The sequence below is a fragment of the Bos javanicus genome, chromosome 13 (genome assembly GCF_032452875.1).
Source record: "Bos javanicus breed banteng chromosome 13, ARS-OSU_banteng_1.0, whole genome shotgun sequence".
Lineage (NCBI taxonomy): Eukaryota > Metazoa > Chordata > Mammalia > Artiodactyla > Bovidae > Bos > Bos javanicus.
Window position 1 is genome coordinate 77,457,100 of NC_083880.1, and position 18,451 is coordinate 77,475,550.

General features: G+C 48.5%; 1 protein-coding gene across 1 annotated transcript in view; it reads right to left on the minus strand.

Annotated features, from left to right (window-relative positions):
- The window catches only part of KCNB1 (potassium voltage-gated channel subfamily B member 1), a 110,092-nt gene that overhangs the window by 53,378 nt on the left and 38,263 nt on the right, over positions 1-18,451 (minus strand). The gene's annotated exons all lie outside the window — the stretch shown is intronic.

Genomic DNA, 18,451 nt, shown 5'->3' on the forward strand with positions numbered 1-18,451 from the left:
TCAAGCCAGGTCTCTAGGCTGAGGTCACTAAGCTTGGTTTGGGAGGGAGGGAGTGGGGCATAGACATTTCTTTGCTTTGATTAGACAGAATTGAGTTGATGGACTAATCTAGGGGTTCCAGGTGGGTAAGCAAAGGCATGAAAGTGTAGGGCAAGTTCTAGGACTGCCAAGAAGTAGCCTGGAGTGGGAAGAGGCCAGCTAAGTCACTTGGGACCAGAACCTGGAGGGCCTTGAATGCCTTGTTAAGTCCTTCAGCTTCTCCTGAGGGTAGTGGGGAGCCACAGAAGATTGTAGAGCAAGGCAAGGGACACGGTCAGAGCCAGCAGGGGTGTAGGGAAGCAGGAGTGAGAATCACCCTTGGTATCAAGTCTGGCTCAGGGTTCTCTCGGGGCCAAACCCCAGTCTGGAGAGCATACAGGGGCGATAAGGATGGTGTCTTCCATCAGCCCCTCCTGGCTCCTTCCTCTCACTGTCTTATAATAATAGTGTTTTCAGTACAGACGTTCTGGGTCCCCTGTCGTGGCTCACTCAGCCACCCTTCCAGAGAGAAAACAAAAAGCAGTGTTTTTTCACATCTATTTTAGACTGCTGCCTACATCCTTGTTCTTCGTGAGGAACACATGCTCCCAGAGGGCCCCTTTCTCAGCTGTGGCCAGCAGGCAGGTCTGGACCACCAGGCTGGGTTCCAACAGGAAAGAGCCAGCAGATGTAACCAGAATCATGCCTGTTAAGCTGGGAGCTGCCTGGGGATGGTGGCGTCACTGAGTCCCAGATATGTGGAAGAGAGGGGGAAGGAAGTTTGTTCTAGTCACACGCCTTTCCTGGATGGACCATCTTAAACTATTCTGAATGTCTAGGAAGAGCCCCCTGTCCTTGTTTCCTAAAGATGATCCCTGCAGTTTGGGAATTTGTGTCCATACAGTATGGTTCATTTACTGATGGACTGCACCTGGATGTATCCAGCACACCCATTTAACAGGTAGTAAAACTGAGGCCTGAAAAGGAAGCATGGTTTGCTCAAGATTATAGAGTGGCTGGCCACAATCTGAAAAGACCAGAATGTAAAATCTCAGAGGGCATGCATTTTATTTGCCTTTGTCACAGGTCCATATCCATCACATAACATAGTATCTGGCAAATAACAGGCTCTTGATAAATATCTGTTGAATGAATAAATAACATCTCTACTGGTGTGCTGCAGTCCATGGGGTCACAAAGAGTTGGACACGGCATAGCAGCTGCACAGTAACACACAGCTGTTTTTAGCTTTTACAAATACTTCTTTCACACGTGTCCTCATTTTGACTGTCGTAATTATCTTTCAGGCTAGGAATGGCGTCTTTCCTTATTTTGCAGGGAAGGAAATGCAGGTTAGAGAGGTTTAGTCACCTGCCCGGGATCACACAACCTTGAAGAAGCAGACCTGAATCCCAAATGTCTTCCTGTGGGATCTCTTTAGAATATTCAAGTAGAGGAAGAGACCTTGGCAACAGCCAACCACGAGGTAAAAACCTTGGCCCGCAAGAGCAGCTCTGGCCTGAATTCTACTCCACAGTCTCGGGGGAGAGAGACCCAGAGAGCAGTTCCTCAAACTGTTAAACAGAGGTGCCATACGAGCCAGCAGTTCCACTCCTGGGTGTAGCTCCAAGAGAACCGAAAACCTCTCTCCACACGCAAACATGTACACGCATGTTCATAGCAGCCTTAGTCATAAAAGCCAGGAAGTAGAAAAAACCCAAATGCCTACAAACTGACGAAGGATGCACCACATGTGGCAAATCCACACGATGGGATATCATTCACCATAAAAAGGAAGGAAGCGCTGATACCTACTACAGCACTGATGAACCTTGAACACACCACGCTAAGTGAAAGAAGCCAGATGCAAAAGGCCACCTGGTGTATGATCCGTTTATGGGAAATGTCCAGAAGAGGCAAATCTAAATGGACAGAGAGCAGCTTACTGGTTGCCAGGGGCCGAGGGAACCCAGGAATGGAGCGTGACTGCTCATGGGTATGGGGTTTCTTTGGGGGATGATGTAAATGTTCTAGAATTAGACTGTGGTGATGGCTGCACAAACTCTGCAAATATACTAAAAACTACTGAGTCATACCTTTTTAAAAATACATAGGTTCAGAGGGTTTTATTTTATTTATGTATTTTTTGACCGCACTTTGAGGCATGTGGGATCTTAGTTCCCTGACCAGGGATTGAACCAATGCCCCTTGAAGTAGAAGCTCACATTTTAACCACTGGACTGCCAGGGAAACCCCTGAGTTATACCTTTTAAATGGGTGAATTTTATGCCATGAATTACATCCCAACCAAACCATTTAAAAAAAAATACCGAGAAGCATTTCCATGACAACAGAGTTTTAGTGAGAAAGGGAAACACACAAATAAGAAAATATCCCCAGTTCAGGCAGCCCCGTGCTATCTTCCTGGATGTCTCAAGAAGGCTTTCAAGACAGAATTCCAAACCCAAGCCCCAGCGATTCACCTGTGGGCTTGTTCCTTGATGCCTTGCTGAAGCCATCCACCTTCCTTAGTTCAAGAGAACCTTGCCACCCCGATTACCCTGGCAAAGAGATGGAGGCTCAGAGAAAGGAAGTGACTTACCCAAGCTCACACAGGGTGTGATGCTTTCCGCTTCAGCACAATACAAGAACCAGCCAGGTGACTTGGGGCCACTTGCTGGGGAACGCCAGTCAAGTTCCTCGTTCTCTGTGGGCCTTGGTTTCCCCATCTGAACCACAAAATCCCAGCTCACTGCCCCCTTCACTGTCCAGGCGGGTGATTCAGCCAGAACACTCCTCACTGCCTCTGACAGAATGATTCTCCGCATTTCATCAGATTTCACTTGAACAAAGACAAACAGCTTTTCTCAGACCTCCACCCACCCAGGGATTCTAGGCTAAATCTGTGCTGTTTTTCTCGACTCTGTCCTTCCACTGTCTGGCAGGCTGCTCTGCACTGTGGCCTCTGCAGCCACTTCTCAAATAACCCCGATGTCTAGGTTCAAGGAAGACAAGGTTGTTGTCAGGTGAAGCATTTGCATAATGTGAGTTCACAGGCGTGCTTTCTTCAGAGCTGAATGGGATGCTTTTCAGGGGCCCTCCCTTTACTTTTGAAGTTCTAGGTTCAGCTTTGGGGTTTGCAGACCTAAGAAGACTTCCCCACCAAAGTGTACAGGCACAGCTTCAAACACACACCTTTTCATATCTCTCTCCATATGCCCACCCATTTCCCCATTCATTCATTATTTCAACAAAAATATATCGAGGGTCTCCTATGTGTCAGGCACTGTGTTAGTCACTGCGTATGGTGGAAAGAAAAGATAAAACAGGTTCTTTGTCCTCATAGAGCTCACAGACTAGTAGAGGAAGATGAGTCTTAACAGATGCACAAAATATTAACACAAACTGCAATGAATGCCACCAGAGGAAAGTTCAGAATAATAAGGGCAACCTAATTTCTACCAAGGAGCAGAGGAGATCTCTGTGAGGAAGCTGACATGTGAGATAAGGTCTGAAGCGTGATTAACAGTGAGAAATGCTCTTGGTTCACAAAGTAGAAAATTCTAAGAAAGGGTCAAGCAAGCAGGAGATTTATAGCTTCACATAACAAAATGTCCCAAGACAGACTTACCCCATCACTGAGGCTCACAACAATATTATCAGAGATCCAAGTTCTCTACCATCTGCTCTACCAACCTCAGAGGATTGGTTCTTTTCCCAGGCTCACTCACCTCATGGACCCAAAGTGGCTGCCATCATCTGACCATCATGTGAAGACACGACCACAACCAAGAACATGAAAAAAGTCCTTCTCATCCGCCTATCATTTTCTGAAATAGATGACAACCCTTCCAGAAGTGTCCCAGCAGATCTGATGGGTGGCATCACATATCCACATCTAAGTCATCACTGGCAAAAGGAATGGGGTCACCATAATGGTCTCAAACCAGCAGTTTTTACCCAAAGATGATTTATTCCCCCTCCACAGGACATTTTTTGGTGCAATAATTGTGTGTGTTTGTGTTTTGTGTGTGTGTGTGGGCGTATCAGGGGTGCTACTGGCATCTAGTAGGTAGAGGTATGTGGTACTATTAAACATACTATAGTGTACAGGACAGCCCCCACTCCAGAATTATCCAGATGTCAACAGTGCGGAAGTTGAAAAATCAGAGGCAAATACTGACTCATGGGGGCGGCAGGTGGAAGAAGGGTGGGGAAATTGGTTAGGGAAGGTTTCCTGGAGGCTATAAGAGCTCAGCTGAGTCTAAAAAGACAGGACATTGTCCAAACCAATGCAGGTAATGAGTCAAGCCTAGCATCTCGCCAGTGTCTGAGCAGAAATGCAGATGACCCTTCCACTTTTCCTGCCTTTACCAGCAGGAGGTGAGCTCATGTGGGCAGGGACCTTGCCTATCCTCCTCAGGGCTTCATCCCCATTCCCAGTTCAGCGACGACAGTCACAGAGGCTGTTCGACAGGTCACTGGTAATGAAGACGTGAACGGACGGAGGCAGCAGTCTCTTGACTGTAAAATCTCTTGAAATTTCTGGGCATCACACAGAGTGGACATCATGTCACACAGAGTAAATGAGCATAGAAGGGGCAGTCAGTGAGCAGTAGTCAGACCCTCCGAAATGATCCAGTCTCATCATGGGACAGATGGATGGGCAGACCCTGGGAGGGCGGAGAGTTCAAACTGCACTCAGCAAGCTGGGGGCAGAAGCAGGCCACGCGCCCCTCTATGAGCCCAGGATCAACACCAACAGGGACGGACTCTCCCGGTGGAGCAGTGGCTAGGAATCTGCCTGCCAGTGTCTCCTTACAAAGCGGTTTTCCTGGATTCGCTGACCTCGCGACCCCAAAAGCGCGCCGATCAGGGCTGCCGTTTCGGAGGACGCTTCTCCGCTCTGGTCGCCGAACCACTGCGGAACCGTTCCGACAAAATGGCTGGCCCACGCACGTGTTTTGTTTGGCCCATGCTGTTCTTAACAATTTTACCATGTGCCATCTTTGCCAACAATAAAAGTAATTGGGAGAGTGAGCCTATAAACCCAGCTTCTCATTTAGATAATCGGGAGGTTTGGCAGTACTTTGTGCCCATTTTCTGGCACGGTTGCCATTTCCCGGAGCTGGACTGTGGCCTCAGTCCGGATACCAGCGCTCCATCCCAGCCCAGGGGCCTTCTGGCACCTCACTTGCCTGCAGCTCCAGAAAGGCATTCTGAGATGAAAGTCCAGCCCCAGCAGAGGGGGCCCAAACGGGAGTGGGCGAGGCCGTCCGGGGACCCCAAGGCAGGCCACTCCCCACCCTCCCTCAGAAGGAAGCGCCTTAGTGACCATGGCAACAGGCTGCCAGTCTCAACATGTCTTCCATTCGAAACGGAGAAATGACAAAGGACACCTCTCAGCGCAGGCAACATCAGCTCCCAGTACCCCCAAAACCTAAGAGCCAGAAGGAGTGTGATCTGTCCTCTCCAATCTGAGCCCCCAAACACCCCCATTTGTCCAACCAATCCAGAGATGGGGTGTTGGGAGGGGTTGATTTAGATTCCACCTTATATAAAAAGACCAGAAAGTGTTTGATTAGAGATAGAGGAAGGCGTGGGTGTCTGAGACGGGGCTCTGTTTCTGGGCAAATGTACACAGTCCCTGCTGTCTCCCTCCCTCTCCCCTTCCTCTGGGCAGACGCACTGCCTCCCCTGGCAGCTCAGCGCAGCCACCTTCCGCTCAGCCGTGACCTAAGCCCTTCGTCAGTATCCTGGAGCCCCCAGTGCATCCGGCGTGTTTCTAGACTGCTTACAGGATCAGAAGGAAATGAGGGAATGGAATGAGAGAATCTTCCAGAAATAAGAAAATGCCTCACGCAATATTTCCCTTTGAAACTAAGAAGCTGACACCCAGAACACTGGAAAACGGCAGCCGTATTGAGAAAAGAAGCAAAGAGAAGACTGCCAGTTAGCACCCAAGTCCCCTCCTGGGACTAAAAACCATAAATATTAATGGCCATAACCATCTGGTGTTAGTCACAATGCCTGATAAATTGAGGTCATTTTACCGGGAGTAAAGAGCATGTTGATGGCAGCAAAGGGTAACAGTGCTGTTGGCTGCATGACCGGTGTGGCCCGCCAAGGTGATGGCATAAATCAGAAGACCCAGGTCCAGTCTGGGAAGCGGGGTAGTGGCTTCTACAACAGGTGGTGTGGGGGTCCTGGGACAGGGCTGATCTAGATGTAGCTTCAGACAGGTGCAGGCTGGGAAGATAACGCTTCCAGAGATGGGACTTCCCTGGTGGTCTAGTGTTTAAGACCCTGCCCTTCCACTGCGGGGAACGTGGGTTTGATCCCCAGTCAGGGAATGAAGATCCCGCATCTAATGCAGTGTGATAATATAAATAAATAAATTAAAAAAAAAAGAGAGCTTCCAGAGGAGGCGAGTCCAGGTGGTCAGGGAGAGGGGAGTATCAGGGGAGGCGAGTCCCAGGGTGCAAATGCTTGGGCAGAGAGCGGAAATTCTGGCTGCGGCCAATCCTGTTTCGTTGCAGTCTTGATGTTTCTTCTTCCTCTACCTTCTCCCTGCTCCTCTCTTCTCTTTTTTCTCTGCCTTTACACCTGCCAGGGCCAACTTCACTATGAAATGCCAGAGGGACAGAGTGTGGGGCTCACGTGGATTCTAGGGACCTCTCCCCAGTGTCCTCACTTCTTTATAATTAGAAGGAAGACCACAAATTTTTAATTTTTTTGGTTGTGCTGCATGGCTTGAGGGATCTCAGGTCAGCGACCAGGGATCAGACCTCGGCCCTTGGCAGTGAAAAGCGAGGAGTCCTAACTGCCGAACCACCAGGAAAATCCCCGAAAGACAACGGACTTTTAGACTGCAGAAGATGTTTTCATACGTAATCTTACTCTATTCACCTTTGTATCAATGCAGCCATCAAATGTAACGTTTAGTAGTTTTGGGGGAGCGAGGCCAAAGTTCTCAGGGCCTGTGAAAAGGGTAACATGGTCCTGCTTTCTGCCACCCTCCGCTGCTCCATCTCCCTCCCCTGCTCCCACGAGCCAGGGGATCTTAAGCAATCAGCGTTGCCTTATGGAGTCTCAGCTTCATCCTGTGCAAAACGGACTGATAATAATAATAATGATGATGATGCTGCTGCTAAGTTGCTTCAGTCGTGTCCGACTCTGTGCGACCCCAGAGACGGCAGCACAGCAGGCTGCCCCGTCCCTGGGATTCTCCAGGCAAGAACACTGGAGTGGGTTGCCATTTCCTTCTCCAATGCATGAAAGTGAAAAGTGAAAGTGAAGTCGCTCAGTCATGTCCGACTCCCAGCGACCCCATGGGCTGCAGCCCACCAGGCTCCTCGGTCCATGGGATTTTCCAGGCAAGAGAACTGGAGTGGGGTGCCATTGCCTTCTCCAATAATGATGATAGTTTGGTGAAATAGTTTGGTGAAATAACATTAGGGAAAGCTCTGGGCACAAAGTGGTGCTGACCAGTGGTATTTTCCTTCCCTTCCAGGAGGTTCTGGCGTCCTGGGAGTGAGAGGTGTGATTTATAGAAAAATCTCAGGGGACAAAGTCCCTGGTAATCAGCAACCCCGGCCCTATCTTTTTTTGTTGAGGTTGTTTAGTTGCTAAGTCATAGCCAACTCTTTGCAGTCCCCACCTCCTCCCTGTTAGAGCATGGCGCAGCCCTCTCTCTCCCTGTTTCTTGGGCTCTCTGGTTCTTCTAAAAGACAAACACTTCTCTTGACCCTCCGAGGAAACTCACAAGGCGCTTGATGAGAGAGATCAAATAATGTCTCCAGATCCCAACAGAAAGCAAGTATCTATTTGGCTAGCTCTGGCAAGGGAAGGGGGGCCTTCTAGCTCAGCTCTGTGTCAGCCAGGGCTGGATGCCTGATATACAGAACCCAGTGCCAAGTGAAAACGCAGGGCCCCTTGTTCAGAAATTATTATGATTTTCCAGACAGTGACAGCAGAGCATAAACAAAGTGTGGGGCCCTTCCGAGCGTGGAGCCCAGCGCTACTGCAGGACTTGGGAGCTCGAGACAGTGCCTGTGGTCGGTTTGGAGCTGCCGGCCTGAGGGTGGGGGTGGCAATGGGAGGAGGGGGAGGCGTCCGCAGTGATGCTAACTCTGGTTCTCCATCCCCACTCCACTTATGCCTAGCTGCAGGCCTGGCACATCATAGGTAACCTGCAAGCTTCTTTAAAAAAATTTCTTTTTATGTGGGCCACATTTTAAAAAAATCTGTATTAATTTTTTACAGTATTATTTCTGTTTTGTTTTATTTTTTTAGTCATGAGGCAAGTAAAATTTTAGCTCCCCCGGCCAGGGATCAAACTTGCAACCCCCACATTGGAAGGGGATGTCTTAACCACTGGACCACCAGGGAAGGGCCCTTGCAAGTTCTTCCTGACTCACGGCTCACTCACTTATCCTCTTAGCACTGGGCCTACAATGTCAGATGAGACCCCTCCTGGGGGTCTGTGCCCTGGACCCTCCCCCTCCTCCCTCTGCCCCCAGATCCCTGGCTCCAAGTTATGCCGACCAGAAGCACCCCCAACCCTGCCCATCACACACAGTATAGGCCAGGAGTAAAAATAAAATGAAAAAGCAATTGAAACAATAAAAGCCAAATTTGTTAAGCATTTACAAGGTGTCAGTCTAAGCACTGGGTCTATCTCACCCTATTTTTTTTAAAGCTTCATTTGAATATATTAAAAAAAAATACATGTACGTATTTGGCTGCTTTGGGTCTTAGTTGCAGCACTCGGAATCTTCCTCGCGTCATGTGGGGTCTTTTTGTTGCAGAGCATGGATTCTCTAGTTGCGGTGCTTGGGCTCCAGAGCTCAAGGGCTCAGTAGTTTCGTCGTGGCACGTGATATCTAAGTTCCCCGATCTGGGATCGAACCCACATCCCCTGCACTGCTAGGTGGATTCTTCACCACTGGATCACCAGGGAAGTTGCAATCTCAGCCTATGTTAATTCTCACACAGACTTTCTGAGGTGAGATCTCCAGTTGGCAGAGGAGGAACCTGAGGCCCAGAGAGGTCAGGTCCCTTGGCCAAGGCCACGCAGTCGGGAAGTGGAGGCCTTGGGCTCCAGTGAAGGCTGATGCTGGGCCCCAACAGGGCTGGGAAAAGAGGGTCACGTTTTGTCCTCCCAGCCTCTGGGCAGGAGAGCTACAAACCCCCACGAGATGCCTTCTCCTGGGAGTGGAGAAGAGAGCGAGTGTGACACAAGAGGAGTGTGTGGCCCCCAGGAGAGCCCTGGGCTACAGGTCCTGAGAGCCAGGCTCAAATCTGGGTTCTTGCTAGAGGTCGCCCTGCGAGGTCACTCACCCTGATCTGCACCTCCCCTCAAGCCTGCTGACCTCACCTCCTGCTCCCTCCCTTCCCTCCCACACCCGCACACTGGGCTCCCTACCAGTCCTAGAAACTACTAAATGCATTTCCACCCCAGGACATTTGCACTTGCTGCTTTCACTTCTGGAGCGCCCTCATGCTGCAATTCACATGGCTCCTTAGATTTCTGATTTAAAGTCAATGTCCATGAAGCGTGCGTGTGTGTGTGTGTGTGTGTGTGTGTGTGTGTGGTGGGGGTGGGGGAGCAGGATCTGTTTTCTCTGTGACAGAGAGGCATCTCTGATTGCCTCACTTGGAAATATATATAAACTGCTTGGAACGGCACCTGACCCTTGGTAAACACCACAGAAGTGTCTAGTACTGTTGCTATTTAGCCGCTAAGTCTTGTCCAACTCTTTTGGACCCCATGGACTGTAGCCCACCAGGCTCCTCTGTCCATAGGATTTCCCGGGCAAGAATACTGGGGCGGGTTGCCGTTTTCTTCTCCAGGGGATCTTTCCGACTCAGGGATCGAACCCACGTCTCCTGCATTGGCAGGCAGATTCTTTACCAATGAGCCATCTGGGAAGCCACATCTAGTACTATTATTATCATCTAAATCAGCAGTCTGTCTACTTGTCACTCAACTTCCCTTTTCTCTACTCTTCCCTTTTCTCCACTCTTCTTCACTGCACTTATCCCTTCCTGAGATCACCTTCCATGTTTGTCCACGTGTGCACTATGTAACTCTCCCACTACAGGGAGAGCTCCGTGGGCTGAGTCTTGGCCACGCTGGAACCTCCCCACTGACTGAGTTGGCATAGGGCTCAGATGGTGTCCCAGGGCCCAGAAGTCAGAGCCTCACTTTTTTCTTCAGGAGGTAGCAGCGGCTCCCACAAAGGCTGAGGAGCAAATGGAAGGAGGGGAGACCCAGACATGGTTCTGCAATACTGGGGAGGAGACTGCAGTGATGCTTCCTAGAGATTAGCCCCCAAAGCTAGCCACTCCTGCCAGTCAGAGTGGAGGAATGCCCTGGAGAGTGGCCAGCCTCAGACAGATCCTGGCTGGTGATGGGGTCTGTGTGTGTGTGTGTGTGTGTGTGTGTGTGTGTGTTGCAGGGGTGGGGCACCTTTTAGCATCAGACTTCAGCCCTGTCCTAATCTGGAGAGTAACTGAGTTGGCTGAGCCATGTAGATTTTGTCATTCAATTCACTCTCTCAAGTAATGTTCATGATTAGCCACCAGGGAAAGGCAAATCAAAAACACTGGGAAGGGACTTCCCTGATGGTCCCATGGCTAAGACTCCATGCTCCCAATGCAGGGGGCCTGGGTTCAGGCCCTGGTCAGGGAACTAGATCTCACATGTTGCAGTTAAGAGTTTGGATGTTGCAACTAAGACCCAGTGCAGTCAAATAAATTTTAAAAAATTAAATAAAAAAAAAAAACAATGGGAAATTCCACTTCATACCCATTAGGATGGCTAGAATTAAAAAAAAAAAAAAAACAGTAAGAAGTGTAGATCAAGATGTTGTGATCACTGACCTAGAGCCAGACATCCTGGAATGTGAAGTCAAGTGGGTCTTAGAAAGCATCACTACAAACAAAGCTAGTGGAGGTGATGGAATTCCAGTTGAGCTATTTCAAATCCTGAAAGACAGTGCTGTGAAAGTGCTGCACTCAATATGCCAGCACATTTGGAAAACTCAGCAGTGGCCACAGGACTGGAAAAGGTCAGTTTTCATTCCAATCCCAAAGAAAGACAATGCAAAGAATGCTCAAAGTACCGCACAAATGCACTCATCTCACACGCTAGTAAAGTAATGCTCAAAATTCTCCAAGCCAGGCTTCAGCAATACGTGAACCGTGAACTTCCAGCTGTTCAAGCTGGTTTTAGAAAAGGCAGAGGAACCAGAGATCAAATTGCCAACATCCCTGAATCATCAAAAAAGCAAGAGAGTTCCAGAAAAACATCTATTTCTGCTTTATTGACCATGCCAAAGCCTTTGACTGTGTGGATCACAATAAACTGTGGAAAATTCTGAAAGAGATGGGAATACCAGAGCACCTGACCTGCCTCTTGAGAAACCTATATGTAGATCAGGAAGCAACAGTTAGAACTGGACATGGAACAACAGACTGGTTCCAAATAGGAAAAGGAGTACGTCAAGGCTGTATATTGTCACCCTGCTTATTTAACTTAAATGCAGAGTACATCATGAGAAACACTGGGCTGGAGGAAGCACAAGCTGGAATCAAGGTTGCCGGGAGAAACATCAATAACCTCAGATACGCAGATGACACCACCCTTATGGCAGAAAGTGAAGAGGAACTCAAAAGCCTCTTGATGAAAGTGAAAGAGGAGAGTGAAAAAGTTGGCTTAAAGCTCAACATTCAGAAAACGAAGATCATGGCATCTGGTCCCATCACTTCATGGCAAATAGATGGGGAAACAGTGGACACATTGGCTGACTTTATTTTTCTGGGCTCCAAAATCACAGCAGATGGTGATTGCAGCCATGAAATTAAAAGACACTTACTCCTTGGAAGGAAAGTTATGACCAACCTAAAGAGCATATTCAAAAGCAGAGACATGACTTTGCCCACAAAGGTCCATCTAGTCAAGGCTATGGTTTTTCCAGTGGTCGTGTATGGATGTGAGAGTTGGACTATAAAGAAAGCTGAGCGCCGAAGAATTGATGCTTTTGAACTGTGGTGTTGGAGAAGACTCTTGAGAGTCCCTTGGACAGCAAGGAGATCCAACCAGTCCATCCTAAAGGAGATCAGTCCTGGGTGTTCATTGGAGGGACTGATGTTGAAGCTGAAACTCCAATACTTTGGCCACCTGATGCGAAGAGCTGACTCATTTGAAAAGACCCTGATGCTGGGAAAGATTGAGGGCAGGAGAAGAAAGGGATGACAGAGGATGAGATGGTTGGATGGCATCACCAACTCAATGGACATGGGTTTGGGTAACTCTGGGAATTGGTGATGGACAGGGAGGCCTGGTGTGCTGCGGTTCATGGGGTCGAAAAGAGTTGGACACGACTTGGCGACTGAACTGAACTGAACTGAACAAGTGTAGAGGAAGTGGAACTCTCAAATATTGCTGGTGGGAATGCAGGAAGGCACAGCCACTTTGGGAAACAGTCTGGCAGCTCCTCAGAAGGTTAAACATTGAGTTACCAAATGATCCGGCAATCTACTCCTGAGCATATAGCCAAGAGAAATGACACCCTATGTCCACGTAAGAACTTGTTTACAAATGTTCACAGCAGCATTATTTATCATAGCCAAAGGAAGAAACAACCTGAATATCCATCAGCTGTTGAAGGATAAGCAAAATGCAGCATCCTCCATACAACGGAATGTTACTCAGCCATAGAAATGAGTGAACTACTGATCCACGTTACGTGGAAGAACTTTGAGAACATTATGCACCTGATAGAAGCCAGACACAGAAGCTGCAGACTGCATGACCCCACTTAGGTGAAATGTCCGGAAGAGGCAAACCACAGAGACAGAAAGTACATCAGTGTTTGCCTGGGACCGGAAAGGGGGTGGGGAAATGGAGAGTGATTGCTAGTGGGCACGGGTTTTCTTTCTGGGATGACAAAAATGCTTCAGGGACTTCTCTGGTGTTCCAGCGGTTAAGACTCCATGCTCCCACTGCAGGGGGGTTGGGTTCGATCCCGGTCAGGGAACTAAGATCCCACATGCTCTGCGGTGCGGCCAAAAAAATAAAATGATAGAGCATTTGTGTGAGCGAGGTTCTCCTCTTATCAAACAAAACTATTTTTAAAATGCTTTAAAATTGATTATGGTGATGGTTGCACCACTCTGTATATACTGAAAATGATTGAATTGTACATTTTAAATGGGTAAATGATACATCTCAATATCTCAACAGAACTGTTATATATATGTGGATGTGTATGCAGATAGATAGATTTTTTATGAGCTGAGTGAGTAAAACAAAATGCCTGGCCTCTCAGGAAGCTAACAAGAAGAAGACAAGGGAACAAATAAAAATGTCATTTGACTTGTGGAGATAAGAAAAATTAAGCAGGAAGGAAAGACAGGGATAGGTGGCGGGGACGAGGCACTGCGGTTCAGGAAGGCCACTCTGAGGAGGTGACATTTGAACCTGAGTGAAGAGATGGAGGGAGTCACTGATATCTGGTGGGACAGCACCTGGAGAAACAGCAAGTACAAAGGCACTGAGGCAGGAGCAATAATCCAGTGGGGCTGGGGACTTCCCTGGTGGCCCAGTGGCTAAGACTCCACACTCCCAGTGCAGGAGGTCTGGGTTCAGTTCCTGGTCAGAGAACTAGATCCCACATGCTGCAACTAAAGATCACATGCAGCTCCCCCCTCCCCCTAAAAAAAAAGTTTAAAAAAAAATCCAGTGGGGCTGGAATGTAAGGAGCCAGGAGGAGGGTAGCAGGATGTGACAGCAGAGAATTGATGGGGGCTGGATCACGGAGGGGGTGGTAGGCTGTGCTGAGAATGGTAGCCTTATTCTGAGTGAGGTGGGAGCCATGAGGCAGTTGAGAGCAGAGCAGGGATGGGTTCTGACTCAGGTGTTCGTGGACGCCCTTTGGCTGGGGATTGAGAGTGGACTTGGGGGTGGAAGTCGGCAGGAGGGAAGCTGGGAAACCAGGGAGGAGGCTACCATGATGGACCAGGTGAGAGATGATGGGGGCCTGGCCTGGAGGCTGAAAGAGGAGGTGTGGGAAGTACTCAGGGGCTGGTGTGGAGTGCACCGTCCCATCCCTGGACTTGCCTGCACCTCCCTACAGCCCTGGCATTTGCAGGGACTTTTAGAGAGGGGGCTTCCTACCTAATGATCAGTCTGAACTCCTTGCACTGTCCAAGGTCAACACCCAATCCACAGACCCTACCCAGAACCCTGAAAACTCCTATGAAAGCATAGACTGAGGATCCTTGCTGCATCCCTCTCCTGTGACCACGTGTCCTGGCCCCGCCTGGGCCCTGGCTCAGCCTCTACTACCAATTTCCATGAGAAACCCGACTCCATCCGGCACTGTCATTCTGGCAGACTTAACTGCAGACTCAGTTTCTTTTTTCTTTTTTTTGCCACACCACATGGCATGCAGGAGCCCAGTTTCCCCACCAGGGATGGAACATGCGCCCCTTGCATTCAAAATCAGAGTCTTAATCGCTGGACTGCCTGGGGAAGTGCCCAGACTTAGTTTCTTCATCTATAAAATGGTAATAATAATAGACCCCTTGAATGACTATTGTCTGGGTTAAGTGAGCAAATGTATGTAAGAGCACTTGGAACACTGCCTGGCACATGGTTGGCACTTAAGAAAAGCTATGAAAAGCCTAGACAGTGTATTAAAAAGCAGAGACATCACTTTGCCAACAAAGGTCCATATAGTCAAAGTTGTGGTTTTTCCAGTAGTCATGTATGGATGTGAGAGTTGGACCATAAAGTAGGCTGAGCACTGAAGAACTGATGCTTTCAAATTATGATGCTGGAGAAGATTCTTGGACAGAAAGAGATCAAACCAGTCGATCCTAAAGGAAACCTATCCTGAATATACATTGGAAGGACTGATGCTGAAGCTGAAACTCCAATACTTTGGCCACCTGATGCAAAGAACCTACTCATTGGAAAAGACCCTGATGCTGGGAAAGGTTGAGGGCAGGAGGAGAAGGGGGCAACAGAGGATGAGATGGTTGGATGGCATCACCAACTTAATGGACATGAGTTTGAGCAAACTCTGGGAGATAGTGAAGGACAGGGAAGCCTGGTGTGCTGCAGTCCATGGAGTTGCAAAGAGTTGGACACAACTGAGCGACTGAACAACAATGCCCTATTCCCACCAGCAAGTCTTCTGTTTATCTCACGAAGCATAATTTCACTCCCTTCCTGGGAAGCATTGGCTGCGCCCCCAGTGCCTCCAGAAGCTCACTTATTTAAAGAGGTCTCCGCAACAGCACTGGGCTCCTGGGAGGAATTCTCTGCCAGCCGCTCAAAGAATGTGTTTTTCTGTATCTTGTTCAAGGAAACGGGAGCACAGAAAGATGAAGATACCTGCCCTAGATCATGAAGATACCTGCCTTAGACGTGGCAGACCTGGCAATCTAATCCACATCTGATGCTAAAACAGGTACTTAAATACAGAGTCAGTTTTACTGACAGCCTATTATATTCCAGGCATTTTGTAGACATTGCCTTTTTTTCTAAATTACATTTTTACATAAATAATATTTTTTGAGAAGGTAATACATGTATATCATTTGAAAATCAAAACTGTACAAGATGATATACATACAGCTAAAGGGGGGAAATCTCCCTCTGTCCCCATTCCTTGTGGTTCAGCTCCCCTCCCTGGAACCAAGCACTGTCCCCAGTTTCTTATGGATCCTTCCAGTGATGAGCTATGAATGGTGGACCCCTACTCAATATCCATCCTCCAGCTTACTAACAGAATCCCAACAAGGATCAGCCCCCAGTTCTGTGCAGTGAAATGTAGGCAAAAGTCTCTGGGCAAGGCATCCCTTTCTACTTCCCCGCAAAGACAAAGCACCTAGAAAAGAAGACTTGTCTCTTTCTTTTCCTTTTGTTCTTTGTCCTTCATTTTCCTTCCTGCCTGGAATGTGGACTCGATGCCTGGAGGCAGTGCAGCCATTTTGAAACCACAAGGATCAAAGCCACACACTCTGAATGGGGAAGAAGGAAGAAGGAAGATGCTTGAATCCGTGGGAATTTGGGCTGGCACTGGTCTACCCAACTCTGGACTTTTGTTGTGTTTGTTCACTCACTGTTTGTTGAATGTTCTGTTCCTTGCAGCTGCATGCCTTCCTGACTAATGTACTATTCATACATAGCATTTATATTTTCCCTGGTGGCTCAGACGGTAAAGTGTCTGCCTACAATGCAGGAGACCTGGGTTCAACCCCTGGGTTGGCAAGATCTCCTGGACAAGGAAATGGCAACCCGCTCGAGTATTCTTGCCTGGAAAATCCCATGGATGGAGGAACCTGGTAGGCTATAGTCCATGGGGTCACAAAGAGTTGGACACGACTGAGCGACTTCACTTCACTTCACTTCATATTCTTCTTTCCCCACAAAAAGGTAGCACCCTTTATACCTGCTCTTCAGGATCTTACTTATTCACTTAATGATATGTCTTGGAGGTTGTTACAGATCAGTACACACAAAGCCTCAAAATTAACTAAATTATTGTGTCAAAGACTTTGTATTCATGTCCCATAAGTCCTTCAACCAGCCCCCTCTTAGGCCACATTTCTCAACCTTGCAAAGATTATCCAAGTACATATATTTCCCACATGTGAGGCAATGGCACCCCCCTCCAGTACTCTTGCCTGGAAAATCTCATGGACGGAGGAGCCTGGTAGACTTCAGTCTATGGGGCCGCTAAGAGTTGGACACGACTGAGCAACTTCACTTTCACTTTTCACTTTCATGCATTGGAGAAGGAAATGGCAACCCACTCCAGTGTTCTTGCCTGGAGAATCCCAGGGACGGGGGAGCCTGGTGGGGGGCCGTAGAGTTGTCCCATCGAGTTGGACACAACTGAAGTGACTTAGCAGCAGCAGCAGAGGGCATAGCTGTGCACGTGTGTGTGTTCAGTCATTCAGTTATGTCTGACTCTTTGCAACCCCATGGACTATAGCCTGCTGGGCTTCTCTGTTCATGGGATTCTCCAGGCAAGAATATTGGAGTGGGTTGCCATGCCCTCCAGGAGATCCAGGAATAGAAATGGCAGATATCATTTATCTTTTAAATATTTCTTTTTATTTACTTATTTGACTAAGCTGGGTCTTAGAGGTGGCACTCAGGGTCTTTGTTTTGGCATACAGAATCCAGTTCCCTGGCCAGGGATGGAACCTGGGCCCCATGCATTGGGAGCGTGGAGTCTTAACCACTGGACCACCAGGGAAGTCCCCAGATGCCATTTTAGTGTTCCCAAATGTCAGATCATCCTGCAAAGAAATTTGGCCAATTTGCGTTCCACCAGCAATGTGCTAGAGCCCCCAGGCATTGTCTTAACCCTTTCAATGACAAAAAATGCTAATGCCCATTTTACTGAGGCTCAGAGAATTGTACGTGGCCTACTCAAGGTCATGGCAGGTAACTGGTAGAACTGGGATTTGAACCAAGGTCTGTCTGAGGTCAAAGCTGTGCTTGTGAACACTTATATGACGTTGCTTTCCAGGCAGGCTGGACTCCAGGGCCTCTCATCAAAGAGGGAAAAATGACTATAACCTGGATACCGGTCTGTGCCTGAGAAGGGCCTTTGGGTGGAGCTCCTCAGATCTGCGGAGAAGGCAATGGCACCCCACTCCAGTACTCTTGCCTGGCAAATCCCATGGATGGAGGAGCCTGGCAGGCTGCAGTCCATGGTGTCGCTACGAGTTGGACATGACTGAGTGACTTCTCTTTCACTTTTCACTTTCATGCATTGGAGAAGGAAATGGCAACCCACTCCAGTGTTGCTGCCTAGAGAATTCCAGGGATGGGGTGCCTGGTGGGCTGCCGTCTCTGGGGTCGCACAGAGTGGGACATGACCGAAGCGACTTAGCAGCAACAGCAGCAGCTCAGATCTGCCACTGCCTTGCTGTATGAGCAAGTCCTACCCCCTCTCTGGGCCTCAGTTTCCCCATCTGTAAAATTAATAGCTTGGGGTTGTTGGTCTCTAAGACCTTTCCATGCTCAGCTTCTGGAAAATCCTCGCCATCTGAGGGTCCCCTGGGAGCTGCTTTTTCAGCCCTCAAAATGGAAACGGTCTTCTGAGCAGTTTTTTCTCCATTCCTGACCCATCAGAGGTCAGTAGCATCCAGGGGCTTCTATTTCTATCTGTGGACTATGGTCACACTCCCTGAGGGAGGCTGGGCTGCGGAGCAGGGAACGGCCTGGCTGCCCTGTTTTCACTACACAGCACATCTTCCTCCAGCTCACTCTGACACCTAGATTCTCAGGGCAAGGATTCCAATTATGGTCTCATATACTGAGAGCTTACCATAGGTAAGCTCTTGCCAAAGTGCTCTACAAACCTAATACATATAAGTTTGGAAGAAAGGGCATCTTCTT